This window comes from Puntigrus tetrazona, chromosome 2 (genome assembly GCF_018831695.1).
Source record: "Puntigrus tetrazona isolate hp1 chromosome 2, ASM1883169v1, whole genome shotgun sequence".
Classification (NCBI taxonomy): Eukaryota; Metazoa; Chordata; class Actinopteri; order Cypriniformes; family Cyprinidae; genus Puntigrus; species Puntigrus tetrazona.
In genome coordinates, this window is record NC_056700.1 from 23,952,751 (window position 1) to 23,963,554 (window position 10,804).

The window sequence follows — 10,804 nt, forward strand, 5'->3', positions numbered from 1 at the left end:
AACAAACAGGAAGTGGGTAGATGTGAGATGAGGGGTAAAAAGAGAAGTGTTACATTTTCGCTCGCCTAGCATAATAGCAAAGTAACTTTATTTTGTTTGACTTTGTTATGTAGCTTTTGACCATCTTTGACTTTGTGACTCTTTAGCTCAAAAGATAAGTTTTAGACAAAAAGGGTATATTTACATTTTGCTTATAGCCTTTTAGACTTTAACCACTGATTAGCCCCTGCCTAGTGAAGTGAAAGCGCGTGCTAGCCGTGGTAATACATCACGTTTGTTTTTAGACTTGTCTGCTTCCTCATCGAAAGACATCTTGTTACATTTTGCTATAATGGACTTTAGGCTGCTGCTGATCTTTGTTCTTTCTACGCACATTACAGGTACAAAATGCAATCATTTTATTATTCTAAGTAAGTCTGTTAATAAACAACTAATAAATAACTAAGTTTTAAAATTCCCTCTAAAATTAAGGCTTTAATTCCTTTTTTTTTATTTTGCAGTCTTTTTTTATGGCATATTTATATTTTACTTCAAAACTGTTTCACATTTAAATGTTTTAAGGATTTTATGAGACTTAACCGATTTATTACGATAAACTATTGTATTAAGAAATATTACCATATTTCACAGATGCTACAAAATGCATTAATTCAACTATTAAAATGTTCAGTTGCATGATCGCTGTCCATGATAACAGCAGCTATTTGTATTTTAATAAAATATTTATTCTCTCTTTCCTCAGTGTTCAGTGCTGAGATCTCAGTGTTTGTTCAGACGGGAGCTTCTGTTCAGCTGGATATACAGACACTTACCAGAGTTTGATGATTTATCCTGGAGAAATTCTAAATCAGATATAATAGTTAAATATACAAAAGAAACTAAAAGAGTAAAATTTCACTCTTCCTACAAGGACAGAGTGGATTTCAATGATAAAACCTTCTCTCTGACACTGAAGAACATGCAGGAGACAGACAGTGGACTCTACACAGCAAGAGCGAGTGGAGAAAAAGACAATGATATTGTTACATACAGAGTATCTGTTATAGGTGAGTGTGATTTATAAATGTTTAGTACATGATATTATATAAAATAATTATATTCAGTTTATATGTAAAATATGTGTATTTTATCTGAATTTTATTCATTTGTAAATATGTAAAGCATAACAAAATATAGTAACTTAAGAATTTTGAATGCTTACAGATATGCTGCACATATTTTTTGGTTTGTTCCTTTCAGCAAGCCTGAACAAAACCGTATAAATGAATAAATTCTGCTTGGTCCTGGTTTACCGAAGTCTTGGACTGGCAAATTGTAGCACGCCTGCATCTGTGTTTGTGATCTTAAATGCTTTAATTTGAATGTGTTTCAGATTCAGTGGAAGCTCCAGTCCTGACCGTAAACTCGAGCTGGTTCAGCCCTGACCCCTGTAGCTTTATGTGCAAAGGGGGCAACATTATTATCAGCTCCATCTTTAATAGTAGCAGCTGTTCTCCAGAGGAAGTGACATCCTCAGATAACTACACTCTAAGACTGAACTGCAGCGGTGACTCCATCGTGTGTAACTATAGCAACCCAGTGAGCTGGAAGACTAACATAAAGAAAGCCAATGAACTCTGCACTGCCAATCAAAGTACATCTTCTTACAGATAAAGAAAATGCGTGGTACTTGACTGAAACGCTTGGTTTAAACTGGACAGCTGATCATGTTTTGATGTTCTTCTTTCATGCCCAGAAAGACGACTAGCTAAAGAAGCGTCGTTGCAGCTCCTTTGGTTAATTCTCCTGTTACCAATTTTTGTTGGTTTGTTGGCGTTGGTCATAAAGAAAAAGAAGGTATCGTCAGTTTCACTTTTTATATCAACAGTTATATTGCATTTATAAAACATGCATTTTGTTTTTAAATATTCCAAAGTACTGGAAGTATTTTAAGTATTGCAGAAGTACTGGTTAATAAAGGAACAAAGTAAGCTGAAGTTAACAAAATGGAACTTTGAGAAAATCTCATACCGATACTCTGCAGCTATATCGACTTACATGTTGTTGTTCTAACACGAAATGTTCAAATTTAACTGGATCGTTTATTCGTGTCCTGATTTCATGGCAGACAAAAGTAGTTCGACACCAGAGGGTCTTTCGCAGCATGCCAAATGTATTTTTTAAACGTCACAAAAGCTACGCGCATAATAAATGTAAATGAAATAGCACACTGCCGTTTAGAATAATTTGAGAAAGAGTTTAACACGTCACAGTGTTTGCCAGCTTTTCTCGTTAACTTCCCACAAATATAATATTTCTGCTTTTACAAACCTCTGACTCGCAATTATTTACCATCATTTTATTTCCAGTTTCTCAGTACTGCCACAAGCGACGATTATACATTTTATCATATTTGTTTTGACTAAACACTGGAAATTGTTGTCTTGAAAATGGATGTTCTGTTGTAAACACCATAGGTGCCCAGCAGAAAGAACAAACAGTCTATGACGAAGTTAACGTAAGTTTCATACTACTTATTCTAAAGAAATTATATCACTTTCTGTTGCCTTTTAAACCAAGCATGCAACATTTTTTGTAACACTAGATACAGTTTTTAAAAAATATATCCTATAATCTCAGAAAAAAGGTATAAAACTCTTACTGATACTTACTGTATGTAGGCCCTTTAAGGGTAAATGAGGTATGAGTATCACTTAGAGTCTGCATTAATTCATTCGTTTGTAATGTCTTATTGCTTTTCTACTGTCACGTGGGCACAGGCGTTCACTTCTGTTTTCATCATTAGCTCTCATGGCAGATTATTGACTTTCTGTTGATGGTATTGCATTGATTTGAATGCTGCGCTCAGCGCCTCGTATTTAAATCAAGTCATTCAAAAGCAAGTTAAAAATAATCAGCCTTCTACTTGATAGTAATGAACACCAAAATTTGGACGCCACCATTAGTATCTTATATGAGCACTCACTTCCACCAAAGCAGCGGTCTGACGTATTGATTGGATTGTGTCCACAGGAGAACACAAAGTCACAAACATCACTGAAGACGTTGGAGAAATCTAAGAATATTCAGACAGTGTATGACACTGCAGTAGATCCAGGAAAAACTGATGTTACCGTCCACACCAAACCCAACAACGACCCTAATCAGGTGAAGACTAAATAATGACTCTGATCTCACGTAATTATCATTCATTTCAAAATTAACTGATGGTTGATTTCAGTTAAATGTGTTTATTTGGAATATAGGTGAAGCTTTGTATGCGATGAGTCATTATATTTGTGGCTTTCTGTTTGAGAAATAAAGCATTAGTTTGCAACATGTACTTTTTAAATGACCTGCAGCTGATGATTTCTTCTTTTCAGAGTTCACTCACAGAGAAGAGCATGCCAGTTGCATCAATCACTATCTACAGCACCATTCAGCAGCAACCAAAACCCCACAAAACTGAACCTGACAACACTGTTTATGCAGTGGTCAATAAACAGGCAGTCGGGTATGAATCTGCACATCCACAACCAGAGTAATAAAGCTCAACCCTTGCAAAGATTCAGAGTTATAGAACTTCATTTGTTAAGGAAGGAAGTGTTATTCTCAGGTTAAATAAGCAGCATGTTCACCGTGTGCTCCCATAGTGCTTCATTTATCGTGTTAAATTCTGTCTTTTTAAAAACAGATATGAATGTATTTTTTTTATTGCTGTTCATGTGGCTCAGACAGGAATGCAAGATGACGTTTGGTTTCTGTAGATTTCTGTTAGAGATCTCTCACTATGACAAATACTTTCCACTTCCTGGAAAGCATTTGTCAGTCTTCAGGTTTTTTTGCGAAATCGCTCCCCATCCCTCCGAGAACACCCAATTTAGTTTACAAAAAGTATTTTTTTTAGTGATTATAATAGTATAATTTGCTTTTGCTTTGATATGACACTCGCATATGGTGTAGACAGGTGTCGGACATCAAGGGCTCATCACACTGTACTTTTGTTACCCACCTTTTTCTCAACACAGAAGAAAACCTACAGGCGAGACTTCCAGTTCGTAAGACGCTATAGGAAAATAACAAGAAGAAGAACGACATGCAGTAAACATTGAAACAGGAAACACAATATCATGTCAATTTGCTGCAGAATTCATTAAAAAGAGGAAGACGACTTTTGAAAGAGGAAACCATGGAACTTGTAGGATGTTTTAATGCTAAATCAATCTATTAAATGTGAAAAGATCAATGTGAAAAAGTGTTTTTTTATGTCACGGCCCTTTATGTTTTACTGTTTCAATTTGCTTTTCATTTCTGTCTTCGTTTATTTACTGAACAGTTCTCTTTGGCCTGGTTTCATAGACGGGGTCTTAATCTAAGTAATGTTTTGTGCCGTAGTTCAACTGGAAGATTTAAGTATTTTTTTAATAAACATGCCTTTAAAAAAGTATTTTGTTTCAGTCTGTCATTATGTTTTAAACTTAATTCACTGTTCTTGCAGATTTATTATTATTTTTCATTAATTTGTACAGCTAGATGTAATTTTGCATTATTGTTATGCATTATCTTATCAAACGTATACCACCATACATTTAAAGTGCTGTATGCATTTTCACTCAGTCTTTTCTGTTGCTTAAATAAACTTGAACCACTACAACCCCACACATTCACAACTAAGTTGTCTTATACCGTAAGAGCATTGACTGTTAGTGGTGAAGCATCTGGTATAAGTTATGCTGATTGTCTCTAATATCCAGGAATTCGAGACCAGAACTAGCAATGTTTGTAGCTGTGTGTATTTTAATGACTTGGATGCCCCTATAGTTAAATGAGTAGAGCTTACTGTAAAAATGACGTGTCTTTTTCATGAAATATCATGCTTATTCATATAACTTACGCAACAGAAATCTTGAAAGAAAATAGAAGACACTCACCTTCTTGTAAGTCTCACCAGAATGACTTTGAAAATGAAAGTTGCTTTAAAGAGACCTTTTATTTTGTAGACACTTCTTAAAATAAGACGTAACAGGGAGGCAGCTCTCCTTCTGGTCCTCTAGAGTTTCAGAAAAGAAATATAGCATAAAGGGTCTGTCTTTTTGATGCTTCCTAAATGCATACTATATATAAAAATTGTAATAATAATAATATAAAGTCACATTATTTACCTTCAACAGCACGCAGTCACAATTTCTTCTCTCCTCCTTGTCTCCCTTCCCAAAGAAACGCCACTAACTGAATCATATGGCTTGCACAACAGCACCTGGAGAGGTAAGAAAGTGCTAAAGGTGTTCCAAAGGAATATAGGCCTCCTGCAGATGTACTGAAAATAAATTAGGTTTGTTTTGATCCTGTAGACTAATTTTCTGCCTGGTGCATTTGCAAAGCAATTTTGTTTGCAATGCGCCTGTAGTTTATATTTCTGTATTGGAAGCATCATTTATGGTTAGAAAGATAAGAAATATGTGTTGATTAATTAGTACAAAACCTTGCAGGCCTTCTTCAAGACACTTTCTACTTCCTCCAGTAACCACTGAGCTTTTAAGTTGAAGTATAAACTCATTTTACAGTCTGTATATGGTATGGTACACTTAGCTTGGTTTCAGTTTGTCTGAATACTTCCGCCACTACAATGTTGTAAATGAGGGCTGTACAGCTGAAAGTAAGGCTTTGCTAGTCTCAGCCTAAATCCATGCAATAATGGCTGCCGTGGTCTTTCTTTTACCTGATTTGTCTTAGACTGGGACAGTTCCAGGTCAATGAATTGACTGAAGCACAGGCTTTTTTCAGAATATTCAGTGGTATATCTTTGCCCAATTGGAGAACTGTTCAAAAAAGTTCTAGTCGATGCTGGCAAACTCTGAGAGTGGAAATAACAGGCAGGTCCATCCCGCAATGTAAAAAACATACAGTCTGAACGATAGCCAGCATTTCAGATATTAATTCACAGAAACCAATGAACAATCGTTTAATACACCGGCAGCACTGAGCACAGTACAACACGGCACAGCAGTCTGTTTTTCTTAGAAATGTGTTATATATAAACTGGGCCAGGCTTCTGCAACTTCTTTAACAAAATCTGCTTCATGGCGCTCATACAGAGAGTGTCTTCTGCGAGAATGAATTGCACATCTTTTCAAAGATCCATTTCTTCTTTTATGTTTGAATGAAATAACAAACCATGTCTCTTCTAAAGTGTGCATCTCACTTCATCATTCAACAGACCACAATTGAAGCTGTGATGCTCTAGTTCAGTGCACAGGAAGTCAACATTTATAGACGTGGCAGTCTGCTGTCCAGCAGATGACAGGAATGGAGCAGGCCGTGAGGAGAGCCTCATTTGCTCTCACATACTCGTACCCTTTCCTGAATAGTCTGTCATTCTGGAAGAACTTTTTGAAGTACTCCTCCACTGCCTTCTCAGAAGCCAACAATCTTAATGAAACTCTGATGTTCCTTCAGAACGTTCTGATGGTGACGAGAAGGCATGACTCTCTCAAGATGTGTCCCTTACAGGGCACAGAGAATGACCTCAGGAGGGGCTCTCCAATACTGATACTGGCTATTGACCTGTGTATTTAAAATGATCAAACCCAATGACAATGAAGAGCACCCGCTCTGGTGATTCCTCGGCTATCTGGGTTGAACGGAGTGTCCAGACTGATGGAGTCTTGAAAGCTGAAACCTCGTAAATCTCTGTTTCTGAATAATCAGAGGTTGTATGTAGCGATCAAACAGCAGTGCATGCTCACCGATGTACTTTCTGCTGAAATAAAATGTTTAGCATAGTTATGTATCTGGGTTATTCTGTGTAACAAAATTCTACCAAATGTCCAGGAACTCCACATGGCCAAAAATATATTAACACCAATCATGTACCAAAATAGAAAAAGTCATCCAAAAGGCTTGGCATGGTTTAAAAATTAAATGCTGGTTTCACAACTAAGTATAATACTGAAAAGCCTAAGTAAAATATTGGAAGCCTTTATGAAAAAAAAACACCATTGATTATATACCAGAGGTCTTTGTTTTGTCATTCTGTGTGTTTGGGTGACTGCAAAATTGCAAAAATGACACTTGTGTGTATGTTATATAGACAATTTAGAGTTATAAAGAAATATCTCATCATATGTTTTCAAAAATCCTATATTATCAGCATCAAAAAGGTACATTATTACCGGGTGCATTATGTTTGATCTGAACATTGTTAGCGATGTTGTGCTTTGGAAATTTAGATTAGAGACTATATTTTCATTTTTTTCTCTATGATTTATACATTTCAGGCTCATCCTCATTGGTATCTTCTGTCTCAATGTCATCTATTGTAAATAGTCTTGTGAGAGAGTTCCTGCAGAAAGTGACCTTCACTTTCTCATCACAGGCTGATGATGATCTGGATGTGTCCATCATAATTTCAGTCCGCCCATCCATGGCTTTTTACTGTGCTTCATTCTTCAAAAGATTGAACCATAATTATTAAACTATTAATGCGAGCAAGTGGTGATAATAAAACTGGAGGTAATAAATGGTTAAACAACACTGTAGGACAGACCCTGTAATAATTATCCTACAATCTGAATCCATCTGAGAGCTCTGAAGAATCCTCTCGACCTCCTCTAATAACAAGCCTCCACTTTCTGTGCATTCATATCTGAAAAATTAACATGTCAATACCATTACTTGAAAAACAAAACAAAACAGACAAACAGCAATTTCTTTTAAACATCTTAAAACCTGATCTCCTGAAGACTGGGACAGCTTTCAGTTAAGGACCGAATCCTCTTCACCCAGTTCTCCGTTAGACTGCTGATCTTGAGTCTGACCTTCTGCAGACCCGAACGGAGAGCAAGGTGGACATCAAATCTCCCACAAGCTCTTCATGCTCTTCACACCTACATTGCGAACAAATCAATTTGATAGCTTGATTGAAATCGGGTATATAGATACATAATGAAATGGCAAAATCCTTACCCTTCTTGTAAACCTTTAAGGATGTCAAGAGTTTCAAAGAGTTCCCGCCCATCCAGTTTAGGGATGTCTGAACATGGTGATGTGAATGAAATGAATGATGGAGATATTTCAATCATGCTATCATCACAGGCCAACTGGATGTCAACTGTCGAGCTTGAAATAAAAGAGAACTAGATAAGTCACAAGTTCATTTTCTAAGATTACATTAGAAATGTATTTAATTAAATTTGTAATTTATTGGACAGTTAAGGATAAACTTACATAGAGTCTGTGACTCTGGTGAGGCTGATAGATGAACACACATTGAGCTCACTGTATCTCTCACTGTACTCCACCTGAAAACTGACAACAGAAAAGATACTTTATTGTGCATTAATATCTGATTGTTGTGTGCTGTCTGCTTTAGTAAAGTCAAAAAATCGTATATAGGGCACCTTTAAGTTAATCCTCCAGTATAAGAGCATAAAATTAAATAGATAGATACTAAAATAAGACATCATTTTAATCTACTGCTTTCTCATCAAATGGCCTGAAACCAGCAAACAACAGATATTTTGAAATGAGATATAATACATCCTCGTGTGATTTAAAAGAAATCAGTCATCATTGTCATTTTAAACACTGATGTTTTAAAACTTTTCCACGTGGAACACAAAGACTACCACAACTCTCAAGGAGAATATTCAGACTGGTGTTGGTTGGTCTCTTTAGTTTATCATACCCGATGTTATGGAGACTGGGACATGTGTGACACATGGAGAGGATCTTTGCAGCCATGTTCTCAGTCAGGCTGTGTGTCATCAATAGTGCCTTGTTTAGAGCAGACACAGAGTCCAGGGACAACAGCAGAGCGTCCACACTTTCCTCAAATGTAGGACTGTTATTGCAAGAGACATTGTTTAAATTCAGCTAACACAAATTGTTATTGACTTAATATTCGGTTTCATTATGAATACCAGCATATTTAAGTGTGCAATAATTATTTTTACAATTTAGAGATCCTTTGCATCGTTATATGCTTGTAGGAAGTTTTTCCAGTCACTGCTAGTTTTATCTGAGTCTTCGACAGGGTGAGCTCTATGCTTGAGAAAAGAGACTTTGTACTGGGACAGGAGCCGCGCACTTTAAAAACAGGCTGAAATACAAATACAAATAATACACTATTTGTACACAAAAAGATTCATAAAACAGAGAAATATACAGTTTGTTTGCTATGCAGATATTGAGGAACAATTCACTGTCTCTTGACTGATCTTATTTGGTCTAAATAGGCTCATCTCACAATTAAAAATCAGTTAAACAACAAATATTAGAATAATATATAAATACCAAACAACTCATCAACTAGTGAATATGCCGCTTTCTGGCAGTGACGTTTAAGAAATGCCTGTACCTGTACTGCCCTGATAATCTCCTCCACATCTTGAGATCTGAGCAGAGAATACGCTCCACATTGTCCACTTCATAAGAATCACTTCAGATGGAAACACAAAGTCCATGTAAATTTTCTTGGCAGGCTTAACTAATTACAGTATGATCTTGTAAAGATTATAACAGTGCCGGAAATATTCCGTTCTGATCCTCACTTGATTTCATCGCTGAAGTCACTGAGAGGTGAGAACATGCCATCTTCATCACTGTCCTCCGACATCTGTCCTGCAGACTGAGACCTGGGAATATTTACATAAATCATGACATTTCTCTTTTCAGAAAATATCACAAATCCTGTTACTTTTTCATCTCATCTCCTCTAATAACATAACTTCTTCTTTATGTAATGCCTCCTTTCTACAATCAATAAAAATCAAGTCGCAGACAATATTATACTATGAAAGGCCTCATATCAGATTATTATTATAATAGGTTATCCAATAAAGAGACTTGAGTAAAAACTGCCATCCCACGAATACCATTCAGTCCTTCTTCTGAATCACTGTCTTCACTCTCACTCGTTCTATGGATGCTGAAAAAGCGACCAGAGAGATTTAACAGTTAATAAAAGAAATCTGTGTCAAATTTGTGTTTAAACTTTATCGTAAGAGCTTAAAAGATATATTCACAGTATAGTAGTACACATTTGAAGTGGATCAAAACCTTTCATCAACATTATCCTAAAAACGTATTAACCTTTTGATCCACTTCAAATGTTGACTACTGTAGATCAAATAGCTGGAAATGTAACCTTTCATTGATACATTCATATTCTCAAAAATAGCCATTTGACATTTTTTTGCTAATTACCCGTTATTAATTAATTATTTTGCTATGGAATAGTAAGAGTTAGAAGAGAAGAGTTAGTTCTTCAGCGCTCTTTTCATTTTAAATGTATTCTTTAGTAAAGCTTTAGTTGGTGGCACATCCCTTTATGGATGCAGGACATTTAGAATACATCAATCACTGATGCCTTACCTGAAGAATTTATTCCTGACGTCCTTCTTGAAGTCCGCCCTATTTGTCTCAGGCAGCTCAACTGCCAGAAAACTAAGTCACAAAAATTATAAAGGTGAGCTTTTGCCATCATTGAATTCAAGCTTCAATGTGGAAATTCACAATATCAACTGTGTTTGTTCTGAGAAACAGAAATGAGTACTGTATGTATAAACAGTGAAGTGAATTCTCACTTTAATGCAGTCAGACTAGGGTTTGTCTGAACGAGGTCCAGGACTCTGGACACTCCATCCACAGTCATGAATCTGAAATTAAGATCCAGTACCTTCAGACCAGAGACCGAGTGCAGGACAGAGAGCAGATCACACACACTCTTGTCATACTTTGGAGAACTTAAAAAAAAAAAAAAAAACAGACAAATACAGAATTCCTTTTAAAATAATTATGAATTACAACTTATCACACCATTTCA

At 36.1% G+C, this 10,804-nt stretch overlaps 2 long non-coding RNA genes across 3 annotated transcripts; both read right to left on the reverse strand.

The window, feature by feature from the left end:
* Positions 1-3,992: 3,992 nt before the first annotated feature.
* LOC122326335 lies at positions 3,993-7,109 on the reverse strand. Of its 2 annotated transcripts, XR_006247468.1 has the most exons (4): positions 5,699-7,109; positions 5,142-5,236; positions 4,911-5,029; positions 3,993-4,045 (listed from the first exon to the last, which is right to left on the reverse strand). It is a non-coding gene; the product is annotated as an uncharacterized LOC122326335 (long non-coding RNA). The 2 variants fall into 2 exon arrangements; XR_006247467.1 differs by having other exon boundaries at positions 5,142-7,109.
* A 112-nt stretch (positions 7,110-7,221) lies between these two features.
* On the reverse strand, positions 7,222-7,810 carry LOC122326351. Its single transcript, XR_006247469.1, has 3 exons — positions 7,708-7,810; positions 7,526-7,624; positions 7,222-7,425 (listed from the first exon to the last, which is right to left on the reverse strand). It is a non-coding gene; the product is annotated as an uncharacterized LOC122326351 (long non-coding RNA).
* Positions 7,811-10,804: the final 2,994 nt, after the last annotated feature.